Source organism: Cryptomeria japonica, chromosome 9 (assembly GCF_030272615.1).
Source record: "Cryptomeria japonica chromosome 9, Sugi_1.0, whole genome shotgun sequence".
Classification (NCBI taxonomy): Eukaryota; Viridiplantae; Streptophyta; class Pinopsida; order Cupressales; family Cupressaceae; genus Cryptomeria; species Cryptomeria japonica.
Window position 1 is genome coordinate 497,971,280 of NC_081413.1, and position 16,243 is coordinate 497,987,522.

The window sequence follows — 16,243 nt, forward strand, 5'->3', positions numbered from 1 at the left end:
GCTATAGGTGATGGCAAGAAAGTGGACTTTTGGGATGATGTTTGGATTGGTGGAGCCCCTCTTAATAAGAATTCTTCTCAAATGCTCATCCAGAATTGTAAGGAAAAGCTCGGTGCTAAAGTGGCTGATTACTGGAAAGATCAAAAGTGGGTGGACCTCAGGGATATCTTCAGGGACTTATTCTGTCTCTTCTGTTGTCCTTTTGCTGGCTCAATCCCATGACCCTACTCCTTGTTGGGCTAAGGCTTGGTATCTAGGTTTGATTCCTAAAATCAATATCTTTTTGTGGATCCTTTTGCATAATAAGATTCTAACTACTGATAATTTGAGAAAGAGGGGCTTTTGTATCCCTAATAGATGCTATCTTTGTCTTAATAATGAGGAATCTATGAACCATATTTTTATACACTGTCCTTTTGTTCTACCTATTTGGGGAATGCTTATTTAAATGTGGGGGTTGAATTGGGTCTTCCTTGAGGAGATTCAGGATTGTTTCAGAAGCTGGCAATATTCTACCAATAACCTCGCCATAAGAAATCTATGGAAGTTTTCATTTGCCCATATCCTTTGGGGGATATAGAAAGAGAGGAATAATAGAATATTCAGGAATGATATTAACACCTCTAAAGTGGTGTGGGCCAAGATAAAAAATAATTGTGTAGAGAATGCGATGGGCAGGGGGGTGCATTGTTGTAATAATAAGGATGATTTTGATGTTCTTAAGTGCTGGAATATCCTAGCCTATATGGGCACCAACATCAACCAAATCAATAGAAGTATGAGTTGTTGATCTTTTCCCCATAATTATTGGTTTAAGGTTAACTTTGATGGTGTGGCGAAAGGGAACCTTGGACCTGTTGGTTGTAGTGGTGTTATCCGAAATGGTGTTGGCTTTTGTACTGGGGTGGTTGTTTATCCCTTGGGAATTCAGACCAATTATCTAGCAAAAGATATGGGGGCCCTCCAATCAATTAAATTAGCCTATAATTTGGGAGTCAACATGTTATGGTTGGAAGGGGACTCTAATCATTGATTCTATCAGGGAGTTGCTTCAGGGGTTTAAAAAATTCCATATTTCCCATGTTTACATAGAGGCCAACAGGTGTGTTGACTGGGCAGACATTGAGGCAGTATGAAGCGAGCAAATTATGACCTAGAATTTCGAAGGGGAGCTCCCTTGTGCAGCACGTGATATCTTAACTTATGAAAGATTGCATGGAAAGTAAGGCCAGATTTGAAATCATTTCCCAAGGTGTTAGGAGAGGTCGTGGCAACAGGAGCTAGTTTTGTATGCAATCGAGGAGGTATAGTAATTATTGCAGGATCACTTCGCATGCTTTATGGGTGTTTTTCTCCCTCTCGAGAAGAAGTATTAGAAACTCCCACATAATTCTAGTGGTTTCTCACACAAAGTTTATTGCAAAGAAAGGTATTTGCTAAAAATTATAGATGATAGATATCAATAACATTATGGGTGGAAAACGCAAGAGAATGGAGGCTACCACCATTAATAAATGGAGGAACCATCCATAGGTCTAGGTGGTACTTCAAGCTGCCAAGATGACTAATTTCATGGAGTGCATGCAAGAGAAACGACCCAAAATTACGAGAATCTTCAAGAAGGGCTGGAATAAAGGCACATTAACCATAGGAAACAAGAAGGTTAAGGTGAATAAAGCTATGATTATTGAGGTAACGGGTCTTCCGATGGATGGCATCAAGTTTTATAGGGACAGAAAGATTTCAAACACTGCCATGAAGAAATTTTTTAAGGATGAGGAGGAGAAAGCCAGACTGGTGAAGGGAAGCCATACCTACTTCTCGCCAAAGGTAATTAAGTTAATTTGGTGAAATTTTTTTCTTGATATAATGGAATTAATCACTCTCAATGGTAGATATACTACGGTTTACAGCTATCATATAGTCTTACTAAATCACTTTAGGTTTAAAGATAAAATTTCTATTCAATATTATCTTTTATGCGCCCTTAATGTTGGGATCAAGGATGCAATATCCAACCCCAATATCAGCCCAACAATGCATGAAGGTTTGATGGTGATTCTATATAATCACATCAAGAACACTACCATCCATTTGAATATAGCTGAGGTTTCCGAGTCGGAAGAGGGTCATGATGACTCTGATGATGAGGAAGGCGAAGGCTATGACACAGAGGACCACCACCAAATTGATGGACTTGTAAAGCACTGAGAGGGGGGAGTGAATCAGTGACACCAAAAATAGTACTACTTTAAACACTGATCGGTAGATAAACTTAACAAGTTTGTTAAACAATAGGCATGCAATAAAAAATGATATAACAATATCATTAATAAATAAAACAACTAACATAATACAAGTGTTTATATGTGGAAAACCCAAATAGGTAAAAACCATGGTGAGATGGGACTCACAAGTTAACTATCTACAGTAATAGATAGCTGACTAGTTAGGGTCTACAAAATGCTCCACTAGGAGTGAATCCCATTAAAGATCTCAAAGCTTAGTTAAAAGCTATACCCTGTAAAAGGTAGTACCCTGTAAGGAGTAACCTTGGTGGAGGATTTCTAAATCCAAACTAATGGATCTCCTAGTTAGAGGATTTGTACAATGAAGCTTGTTAGAGCTTACCTTGCTAGGAGATTTGACTATTGCAGTGATTAGAAAACAACAGGTGATGTGATCTAGTAGTAGCACAAATTGCTTGTATAGATCCTCTTCTACGCACTTAACACTTCTTTACCAACATACTCTATGAATTCACACTTCTACCTTTACACATAACATATCACTTTCCCTCATCCAAAATAAATCATTGTGATGTCAATATATAGACATTTAGATTTCATGTCGGCCTCTAGAAATCATAACACAATTACCTAGGTGTAGTGTATCTGGTCAAGTGATCATAACTCATCACAAAAATACTGCCAAATCTTGTCGGTAAGGATAACTCATCATGACTTGTGATAACTCATCACATAATCAGTGAATATCGATTGGAACAATCAATACTAGTTGGAGTTAAATATATAAATCGTGTGTCCTTGATGCTCATGTGATAATATCTACTGGATCCTCATGTTGATGTTGAGTTATGCAAATCCACTAGTTGTGTCCATGTATATACCGGTTGTCACCATGTACCGGTTGGATATAAACCTCTATAATACTGATTGTAGGATAAACAACTTTGAAGTCACACCGGTAGACAATATGAACATATGTGTGTGTATGTGTTTCATCAATAACAACATATGATGAAGTTTAATCATTACAATCATCATCAAGCCAACATAAATTGCTAGGTCGAGCAGGGGAAAATGAAAAATAGAGCACGAGAAATTGAATAAAGTGTCAGCCAAAAAGAAGCAGAGAGGGGAGGATGAGGATAGCAAGTATGATGAGAATAATGAGGCTGATAACAACATAGATATTGAAAGCGAGGAGGTCCAAATCCTCGTAAGCCAGAAGCAAAAAAGGAAGAATCCTAAAACTAAGGATGTGGGAACCAAGAATCGGTCACCTCTCATGACTGACTCTAAGGACAAGGGTTTGATGGGGGAGGATACGTCCATGAAAGAATCTCAAAGCTCTAATGTCAAGGAGGTAGGACTTGAAGTGAATCTTGAGACTGCTAGTGACAAGACCCAAGAAGAGTATCACTTGGATATTGACTTCTATATCAATAACAACATGGATAGCTTCAAAAAGGTGCTCCTTTGGATGCAAAAGGAAATTACCAGCATTAAAACCAAGCAAGCCCAGGAAGTAGGAAAAGTTGAGACTTTAGAAGTTTTAGGCTTGGGTAAATTCAATTCCCTCCTTGATTGTCTCAGTGAACTTACCAAAGCTATTAGTAATGCAGAGGATATCATCAATGCTTGCGAAATAGCTTTCTTAGCCTGGAGAACAGAGCAGGGGCCACTGAAAAAAGACTCGATGGAGTTGAGAACACACTCAAAAAGATTGGTGAGAAAAGTCATAATATTCTTAAGGCCGCCTTGGCTAGTATGAAGGATCTTATCAGTAATCTTGATAATGACCATGGGGATAAGGCTTTGACAGGCATCATTGATGTGAAGGAAGATACCCCAATGGATAAGGAGACTAAGCTTGGGAGAAGAACACGAGCGAGCACTAGAAATATGCAAAGCCATAGCAAGAAAATTGAGGAAATCAAGCGAGTGGTTGATAATATGGAACAACTGGAGCTGGAAGTTGTTGGAATGCTTCAGAACTTAACCTAGATTTGGGCTCATTATGTCGGTCATTTTTTTTTTTGATTAGTTGTCTCTAGTATGCTAGCATTTTCGTTCGTCAATGTCCTTTTCTTAGGTGTTGTGTTTTGCGTGTTGTTGCGCTTTAATGTATATCTTTTGATCTTTTGGCTATAATGGGTTTTAGGGGCCCATCAAAACCTATTTTCCCTTATTCAAAAATATGTATTAATTAGGATGGAAATCATATTTATTCTAGATGAAAACTACGATTGAAATAAAAGGCTAAAAGAAATGTCCTATACATTTGGTACTCTTGTTTTGTGATGTGACACTTCTAGACGGGGAAACATTAGGAAGCATGTTCATATTAGATAAATAAACTAAAAATTAAACTATAATTGATGGTGCAATAATGTATGGGTTAGTTTTTAAAAAAATTGGAAAATAAAAGTCGATCATCCATTTATTTATGCACATAATCCCTTGTCACATTATTCATATCCATTCAAATAAGTCATGTTAAATTGAAAGATTAAAATACTATAGTATTGTAGATTGGAACCTTGTACAATTTACACCACTTTTTGTACCCCATCTTTAGCGCATCCTATATTAGCTCTCTCCTAGGTCCATTTATGACCTTTTTATCTCAAATTTGATCTTGTGTCTTGGGATGTGCACTCTCATCTACCACTTGTTTTCCCTATTTTTGGTGGACAGGGGTGCCCAGGGCATCCTATCCTAGGACAAAGGTTCCTAGAGCATCCTAGTCCTCCTTAAACAAGACCTATTGAGTATGTCAATGCACTTCCCCTTTCTAGTGATTTTGGATCTCGGTGTCTCAATTTGACCATTGGAGGTTGGCATAATAGATAAATTACCACAGGGAACCTATATAAAAACATATTTTTGATTCATTTCATAAAACAATCATATGTCATCTCGCATTCACATCCACATCAAGTATCTTCAAGCACTCAAGGAAATATTTTATCCCACCATATCCTTCCAACATTTTCAATATGATGGAGTAGAAAATTACATAAATCTTCATGCAAGCATGTTTTTGTGTTTGAGTCATTCATATTTCATCATGTTATTAAATCAGCATTTATGATTACATTCAAAGAGAATTGCATCATCAACCTTCATCAATTATAGTAGATCTGAGGTATATCATTCAATATTTACTTTAGTATTTCCATTTACAAGTTCAATTCAATTAAAGGGTTAGTTCCAAAACTGGGGTTTGACTTCAGCAAACCCCTATTAACAATACATCTTCTCTTGTTTTTGTATTTAGGCAGTAGATTTAGAAGCTACAGATGAAGATTCTAGAAGAGGAGATGACAATGATCAAATTTGACTTTTGTAGAGGCAAAAAGTGAAGGATTGGGTCACCCAAGACATCTCAGTCTCATGAATTGTTGACGAACTTCTGGGAACAAATTATTAGTGACATTATAATTCTAAAAGTTTCATGTTCATATACATCTAATAGCCACAAGACAGGGTCACCCAAGGTATCTCGGTCTCATGAATTGTTGACGAACTTCTGAGAACAAATTGTAAGTGACATTCTAATTCTAAAACTTTCATGTTCACCTACATCTAATAGCCACAAGATAGGGTCACCCCAAGCATCCTATTCCCATACTTTCAGGCTAGATTTTCAAGAAAGGATTCCTCTCTGATCCCTCTACTTGAATCCAACTCTATGTCTTGATACCATATCTATAGCTTACTGTCCATGTTGTTTTATATCAATTTTCCATCATTTCCCCTAGATTTAGCATTCAATTTACATCCTTCCAATTGCATCTTAAACTCAATCAAAAGGAATAAAATCCAATTAGTATTCAACCCTCATCCTATTTGAATTGAGATTGAATCTATTAAATTATTCCTCCTTTTAATGCAATGTATATGAAATAGGTTTTATTCCTAGTGTACATAACTAAACTTGCAAACTTGAATCATCTCTATCGAGGCTATGTTTGAGGGAGTGGTTTTTGTTCCTTCCAAAGTGTTGATAATTTTCATTAGACAAACCTCAATAGCCTTTTCTTCTTTCTCCTCTAACTATGAATCTAGTGTGACCACCTCATGGGGATTATTATTTTCCATCCCAATGACTTCTTGAGCCAAGACTTTGTCTTCTTTAGTTCATTTGAACAACTTACTCTCCGCTATGGTAGATGGATCCTCTCTCCCAAAAATATACCCCAAGATTGAATATAGTAATCCTCTACATATACCACAAACCATTGGAGAGAAATTAATTTTCATTTTTTTCTCCTAGATTCTTGCCTTTGTCATTATCTCCAAATCATACGAACATGTGCCTCTTGGATTAATTTAAATTTAGATCCTTAGTTTGGATCCATGATAAGGAGATTTTTGTCAAAGCAAATAAAGGATCATAATTCCTCTCCAATGAAAGTTATGGCTTCTTTGTTCTAAAACTTCGAAGGTAGGTTGAAAAGTTCGAACAATACTAGAATGCTATCTATTTCATGTTATATTGGATTGAAGTTTGGATGCCATAACTTAAAGTAAAAACCTACCCATTCCAAAGACAATGACTTATCCTCCATGATTGATTTTTGATATGCTTATAAACTGCATTTAAACAAAAAGTACTATTTGGGAAACAATCTTACCCTTATATTGTTTCCCAAGTGATCCAACCACCATCGCACAATTCTTTCCATGAAAAGACCTAACTCACACTATTTGGTGAAGAAAGCATATCTTTTCAACTTCTCTTTCATCAGTTGGATGATTTTGCCATAATTATTCCATGGCCCTATTAATTATGGGTTTTCACTTCATTCTGATGACTCCGTTTTTATAAATTCGGTCCCTTTTGAGTTGTCATTCCTTCTTTTGGTGAAAGAAGTTACCTAGAGCTTTATTGCCTTTGCATGAAGAGGATCACCTAGTAAGATTATTTTGACCCACTTGGGATAGTATTAGCCCATGTTGCAAAGGCTAGGATCTCCTCATTGTAGCCTCTTATGTGTTTCCTCTTGATCAACCTCTAAAAGGCGCTCAAAGCTCCACTACTCCTATTGGACTATTCAACTACCTTAAAAACTTTCACATCCTTGCGATGTTGCTCCACCATGCCAACCTCTAGAAATATTAAATTTAGATCTTGCATAACTATAAACGTATAAGCAAAACAAAATTTGATTGATCTTATTCAAATAACAATCAACATAGGCGGGCATATACACATATATGATTGCAAAGTGGTGAACAGTTGTGGCAACAACCAATAACCAACTTGATAACTAACAATATAACACAGTTATGCCAACATTCTCCCCCTTATTACATTGCTCCTAAAAATTGTCCTAGGGACCCTCCTTAAGGCTTACACAATAAAACATGTTGATTACATAATATGAATACATATTTTTGGAATATCTTATCTTGAAGAAGAAAATTCTAAACCAAGCAGGGCTCCATCAAGTTGTCTCTTGACCCTCGAAAAGGTGTAGCTTTGAGTTGTGTTCTTAAGCTCTCAGTCTTGAACTCTCAAATCACAATGTCTTGAATTATTCAACAATGATCCCTAAGAGATACAATAATTTTTTATTATTATTTAATGACTGCGTAAGGGTATAATTCTTGATCATATACTTTAAAGCTCGTTTGACAACAATCCATATTGAGTTCAACACCAAATCGCAAACTTTTCTCCAAAATATAACCTTCACAACACATGTATTCTTCAAATATGTTAGCATCAACAAAGAAGACAAAAAGAAAGCATAAACCAAAAATGTCAAAAGTGCTTCTCATGCAGAAAACACCATCTCAAAGCAAGAAGCTAACTTGAGATGATGAAATTCCTCCATCCTTTGGTGCCACCAACCTCTGAAATGACCCTGTTACAATTTATACACTTGATGTCTTTGATGAGTCTTTGAAGGCCTTGTAAGATGTACTAGAGACCGTCCCAAATGTCGAAGCATATCTATTTGAAGATACATTGGCTAAATTGATAAACCCATCTACAAGATACTTAACAATTGCTTTAATGTTTTGAACTGCATTTTCCCAAGCATTGGTAGTAAGAAGCTAGGTTACTTGATTGACGAAACTTGCAAACCTAGTTTGAATTGCATCTTTTCTCATAAAGCAACTTATCTCCAATTTATCACGAATAGGGGATGCATGCAAATGACTATGTGACAATTTATGAGTCCTCATTTACTACTTTCTCACACTGACTTCATCTATAAATTGATTAAAATGAAGTAATCCACACTAATCAATGTCCTCATTAAATACAACAATGTGGACCCCAAATAAGCCATCATGTAGGCCAACCCATCAACTCCTAAGCATGGTCACTAATAAATATAATCTTTTCATCAATTTCAATTCATAGAGAGATAGAAGGAATAAAACCTATGGAAAAGATAATATCTTTCATAATCACTATCTTGTGAGGGAGGACATCATTAAATATTTTAGTTGTGTATGTTTATCACAAAGTGAAGTTAAGCAGCCATACTATATCTCCCTTTAAATGCTCATAAATTTAAAACATTAATAATCTGAAGTAGATTTACCCGTAGTGATTTTATCCGTAATGCTCTTCAATGGGCTTGGACCTCTATCTAGCCAAAAACGAAAAAAAAAACTCACAGCTACAAAATCTAGGTGTCGCCCTAGCTTCCTCTCTGCAACACAAAATGGATGCACCTTTGTGTCTTTTCCTCCACAAGACTATCACTGATCATGAAAAGAGAAATGTTCAATGGGGAACAAGGCTTCTGTCTTTATTATGGATGAAGCCGTTGCAGAAAGATTTCAAGCTTTGTGATGATGGTTAAAGAAAATCTGTGCTACCCTCCTTTGTGCCAATGCTTGCACATCTTTATGCACTCGCAAAATGTACAAAATGATCTGCCAATTATCACAGGCTGCACTACACTTGCTTCTCCTTGCTTCAAGAAATATGACTATTATCATAGTATTGAGTCGACACTCTAGACCTGTAGAAATTGATAGATCGCCGCCATCTATTACATGGTCTGATCAGAGAAGGGGAGAATGAAACCACTAGTGAGGATGTGCTTAAGCTATCGCAGTGGTGCCTACGTTTTAGAAATGCACACTGAATATATAAATTGCCCGCACTGCAGTTTTAGAAATGTTACTGGTATTTCTGTGCAAATCACTTCCTCTTCACATTCCTCTTCTTATCTTCTTCTCTACGCAAAGAAAGTTCCTTTTGTAGTTATGGCAAGGAAGAAATTTGTCATCTATTGCTGACAACGAGTAGCCTCAAGAATGCATTGGCTTTGCTGACAACGAGTAGCCCTTCAAAATATGTCTCGACATGCTTTCTTCATACGCTTGCTTCTTCACGTCATCCTTTCTTCTTTCTCCCACTTACTACAACAGACGCGGACAAGACAAACTAAATTTATATTTCTAGACTTAAAAGTGTTAAACACTCAAAGTTGGCTGACATTCTCTAGACTTATTATGTTGTTTAATGTGTGTGGTCACACTAAGAATACACTTCTAGGCTTAGAACTGTTAAACACTCAGAATTGACTAACATCATCTAGACTTAATATGTTGCTTAGTGTGTGTGGTTTAAGAGTGACCGATCATTATACCACTCTGATACCATATGTAAACATAAAACAGCAAAACAGAACTTGATTGATCTTATTCAAATACCAATCGGCACAAATGGGCATGTACACATATATGATTGCAAACTGGTGAATGGTTGTAGTAACAACCAATAACCAGCTTGATAACTAACAATGTAACCACATCTCTTTATTCTATGTCTAGGGTCTATCTTAATTATTAACTTATAGTTAGTATATATTCATGTTTGAAATTAGATCATAATATCTCATATCACAATCCCTTTCATAATTGATTCTAAATTTTCACAAAGATCCTTAAAATTACCTTGGATTAAATAAACAATTGTAGAAGTGACTTATGGCTGCAAATCCAATCTCTAAATTTTTAAAAAATTCAAATTAAATTTTATCTTTGTTAGCCATTAGGTTACCTATTATGAACTAATGTAGGACAACTTTATGTTTATTCATACATTTAGTTATTTTTATTAAAAACCCTCATTCACTCATTTAAAAATAATGTTGAAGATCATTATTATATCTTAGGACATTTTTATTGAGCACATATCATGTCTTATATATTGGATAATGAAAATAATCTAGAAACATTTACATTACATAACATCATTTTATAAATAATGAATGTTTACCTATTGTCCATGTTCTTGTTACGTATAGATGAAAGATAGTCTGAATTTTTTTTTTATAAACATAGTAGGCCTTATGCACATTAAGATAGAAAAAGTTGCCAATCTAGTGTATATTCCTCCTAGATTAAGATATTCAAATTTTAAATTATTCTTGCACAAAATTTTGGAACCACATACACAAAGTTCAATTTTTCATTCAAGTTATCATATATGGACAATAATTGGTTTATAAAGTCTAATATTTTTGTTCAAATGGACCTTAAAATTCTAAAGCCTTAGCAAATCATCTACTACAATTATCATAACTTTCCCACATCATTGAATTTTAATCTAGGTACTATATTTAATTTGTTTCAATATCTATATTTGATTAAATATTTATTTAGCTAAAAATACCAACTCTCTTATCTAAATTTCTTAATACCTAATTTAAAAAATTGATTTAATTAACCTAAATAATTTAAATAGAAAGAATTATTAGTACTTTTCTTCACGTGTTCCTAAAAGACTATATAATATTACCTGAAAAAATAATATAAAATTATATAATTAGATTACATTTTTTATAATAACATGGTACAATATTTATTTAAGTATCTTAAGACAAAAATGTTATATTTATCATTATTTATATTATTTAAATACTATTTATTTAATTAAATTACATATTATTTTTTAATAATTAAACTAATATATCATTGATTAGAAAAATCTACAATATTTTATTTTCTATTTCATAAAATTTAATAAAAAAACACAAAATTTTAATCTGAATCAAAGTGAATTCTTTTGAATTAAAAAAAACATGAATATAAAAGACACTTCTTAAATAACAAATAGTTTTAAAAGTTTTTAAAATGTGAAATAATAAATGAAAATATTAGAAAAAGCATCATATAAAATAATATTAAAAATATTTAAAAACTCAAAAGCCATTTAATTTATTAAATATATAAATTAAAATGACGCCTAATATTCCCCTTCCCTTACTAGTGAGAAAAAATATGTGTGTGTGTGAATATATATATATATATATATATAATCCATGTTTTGTATTTCCATAAATCGTGGAAAGGCAAATAAAATCTTTACAAATATGGATGCAAACAACAATGGGAATTGGAAATGTGAAAATGAAAACAACAAATGATGTTATCAGAACAAAAAGATACTAGGTTAAGTGGGCTCCACATGACATGACCACCTATGCGGCCAATGCTTAAGTATGTGTTTTTTAATGCTCACATGTTATCAAGTGTCCATCTCAATTCTCTTACGAGCCACTAGACTAGAAACCATGGTTAGATGTTCAACACATAGGACATCTACTTGGCTTTAATCATTCCATTATTTTGAATGGGAATTTTCACATGTAGCCTAAAATTAGTGTGATTAAAACATGATACTTAGGTAGGCTCTCTCTTCAATGGGATTTTAGCACACACTTCATCTAACTTATGACACTTGTATACTTTTAATTTGTTTATAAACCTATCACCTATTTTATCCTTAACACTATGGCCCATTAAATTATCCATATGACCAAAAAAAATGTCTTATCACTATTAGGTCCTCTAAATAATGAAGAAATTAGATGACATTGTCCATGAGTGATCGCTAATATCGCATTGTCATTTTTCTATGATTATTAAACATTCAAAAGAATGTACATATCAAGTAAAAGATAAATGTATAGTAACATATAAAAAGAATAAATAGAATATATATAATACAAAAGACCTTACTTTATATAAAATAATATGATATTTCAATATAACAAAAAAATCAATACAATTTTCAAAATAAACTCACAATCAAATAAAAATGAAAGCTTATATTTTACTTCACTATTTAATAACTAACTTTTCTTATTGTAAAACTTCATAATTTATCTTTTAAAAAATCAAGTGATCTCTTGTGACCACTTTAGAGACTGTTAAAAGTATTTAATACACGAGTTAGATTAGACTCAGATTTTGTTGTACAAATATAGTCATAGTCAAACATTACATGAGGAGGAGGAAGAGAAAGAGGAAGACTGGATTTTAACAAGATATATACATGGCATTCCTATTGCTGGCACACATAGGGAGAATCTTATTTGGAAAGGTCATAGGGATAAAGTCTTTAGAGTTATTTGTATGAGTATTGATGAAGACATTTTGGAGTCACTTGTTGATTCTATGTGTCCTCATGCTCTTTGGACTAAAATTCAGGGGGTATATGGTCATCATGATACTCTTCTATCTCTCGATGCTCCTCTTTCTAATTCAAATGTGTCTCTTCATTATTGATAGAAGATAACCCATGTTTGTGATCCTTTATATTTTTAATAAATTTCATATGAGGTTGTAGATGCTTCAGAGGTTCCTAATTCTTTGTCAGAGATAGTTGATCAATGTTCACTTGTATTGGCTCCTCATCTAGAATTATTTGAGACTTCGATCATTCTTGATCAATAGGATGATCATTGTCTTTCAAGTTTTGAGGACATATTCATTATTTAAGATTTGTGGTTGCATGATGGATTCCTATCCGGTATCTCAGATTTGGTTTTTCAGTCTTCTAATTTTTTTGAAGATACATTTAAGGGATTCTCTATCCACGTTGATTATAGCCATTACATTCCTATTACTACATCATATGTCACTTTGGATCTTGCTCCATATCAATTTCTACATAGTTCCAATTTGTCACCTTCTTGTTTATTTGATAAGAGTATGGCATCGTCATTTGTTATGAAAAAGGAGACAAATGAGCAGATTTCAAAGGCAATATCATCATCATACATTTCAAGGATTCCACTTCCTAATTCTTATCTAGAATGGAAAGCCTTCCTACATTTGTAGTTGGTTTTTTTCTTCTTAAAGGGAGAAATGTTGTTTGTAGGCATCGGGCTATATTTTGTCTTCAAGCATTTACCATTCTTGAAGGCCATGATTCATTATGGTGGGGGGGGGGGGGGAGCAATGTTGTTTTGGCTACATTATTCATTATGCGGAATCACTACTCACTCATCTTGTATTGTGAGCATATACTCACTTGGATTGAACCTTTTACCTCTCATCTGCATTGTGGCTTGTGATTTGAGAATGATTGAATTGCCTTGTGTTGTGTTCATCATGGATTAACTATTGACTAGGGTACTTGTGCTCATCGACACATGCACTTGCAAAATCTACCATTTATCATCATTCAGACCCCCATTATTTTTGTTGAAATCAAGTTCTTTTTTCCTTATAAGCTATTTTTGAAAGTTATATCATTTTGTGATGGCACGTTGTTTGTTCTTTTTTGAAGTCATTATTGAAAATGTTTTTTTCTTTTACTATTGACAAGGGGAATCATAGGCAATGGTGAAATTTTATAATCACTCATCATAGTGAGCTTCATTTTTTGTCGTATTTGTATAGTGACGTTCCTATTCTTGGCACACCTAGGGACAATCTTATATAGTAGGGATAAAATCTTTAGATTTATTTGTATGAGTATTGATGAAGACATTTTAGAGTCACTTCTTGTAACTATGTATCATCATGCTCTTTGGGTTAAATTGCAAGAGGTATATGGTGATCATGATATTCTGCCATCTCTCGATGGTCATCTTTCTAATTTTGATGAGTATCTTCATTATTCATAGAAGATAATCCATGTTTGTAGTCCTTTGGCATTTTAAAAAATTTCATATAAGGGTGCAAATGCTTTAGAGGTTCCTAATTCTTCATCAAAGATAGTTGATCAACCTTCACTTTTATTGGCTCCTCATCTATAGTCATTTGAGACTTTGTTAGAAATTAGGATCTTAGGATACTAATCATTATAAACAAGATTATAAAGTAAATGAAATATGAAACATACATGCAAAATGTACACAATACACAAGATATGCATGGGGAAAACCCCTTCGGGTAAAAATAAAAACACTTACAAATATAGTCTATAATAAAATAGACATGAACCTGGGGACACTCCTCCAATATTTCCACATGGCCAATAATACCTTATATGCATAGTGATACAACTCACCATAAAGCTCCAAATTCACACACCTCTCAAATGAGAGAGAACCTCCTTAAATATAGGAGGAAGGGTAACTTCACTAGTCACACCTTTTTAATAACCCCCACTCATAAATAATTAATAATCTAATAGCTATTAGATTATAATTATTTCAAATGGGATATGCTTATAAAGCATATAATATATAAGGTTTTATAATCTTGTATTAGAAAATTATATTTAAATGTTATAAGGATATGATCCCTACTAACATTATGTTCTCACACTCCCCCTTAATGTTAATAAGGGTAACATGTCAATTTCCATAGAAGAAAAAATGAAGCACCCTAGTAACGTAGGTCTTCTCTTATAGTGATAAACTGTAGTACCCCTACTCGTTTGAACTCATTGGACTCATATTTTATTAGTTGTTTTCAGTGGATACATTACCATGATTTGTTATTCAGAATTATATGACATTATTTCATGCTTTATATAGATATGAGATGCATAATTTATTTGCAATATTTCAGTACTTGTGATTTATGGCATTTTATGGATTATTGCTATGTACTAACACTTTACTTTAACTATGCAATGTGGAATTATATGTTGTGTGTCTACGAGTGTATTTGATGCAAGGGGATGATTTTCCTTCACTCATTTTAGTGAGACAGGGAACATCACGATTCTCCTTCATTGGTGTGTATGTCGTGTTTTCTATATTGTATATATGCACATGTGGTTTGGTGATGCAGGATATTGCAGGTACAAGTACCAAGTAGGTATGGGGTATTGTCTCCACCTAGCTTCACAAGTCTGAGCATGCCTTATATTTTCTGATGGAAGTGGAGGAGATAGTAGTTGACCCTATTTTACTCAGTTACACTCGTGGGAGTGTCGCCAGTTGGTCATTCTGTCAGTTTGTTCGGCCTTCGTATTTTGTTGTTTGATCTTTTATGAGTATTTGCTTGAGGTTTGCTCAGTTTATGTGTTTAGTGATTTTAATTGTTGCATGTTAAGTTTTATTTGTCTTGGAAGGGTGAAAAATTGTTAATAATGTGAATTAAATAGTGATTCTATGATTTAACATCCTTCGTGTAGAAGTAGGTGAATTATCGAAACTATATTCTATGTTTGGTTTTCAAAATTATACTATAGTTATACGTATTTTAAATATTAGGAATCGATTATAAACTTATATACATATTCAAAGGTGAATATAGTTTATGACTAATTGTATTGATTATTTTAGTATGATTTATGATAAGTTAAAATATTTGAATTCTACGACCTAGCATATAGAATGATTAATCATTTGTTATATAGATGTAAGTTAAATGGTAGACAACTTGATTTTATCGATCACACATATTCTCATATATATAAATTAGTATTATATATTATTATTTATACATTTAAAGTTTATTATTTACATTGCAAATTATTATATAGTCGCATGTACTTATATTTTGAGAAAGGTGGCGGGTTAGTATAAGCGACTATGTCACATGGCAGATTGGGAGGTCGATTACTCTTCCATTTAACTCAGAGTTAAGAACAACAACCACTATGAGTTGACATGTGACATATGACCAACATGTAGGCATAGACCATTAGCTAGATACACAAATTTAGAGGTTTTATCATAGATACGTGTGTAATTATTGAATATGTAAATAGATTTGCGGAATTTAATTACTTTATGAAAATCTATAATATATTTTAAATATATAATTAT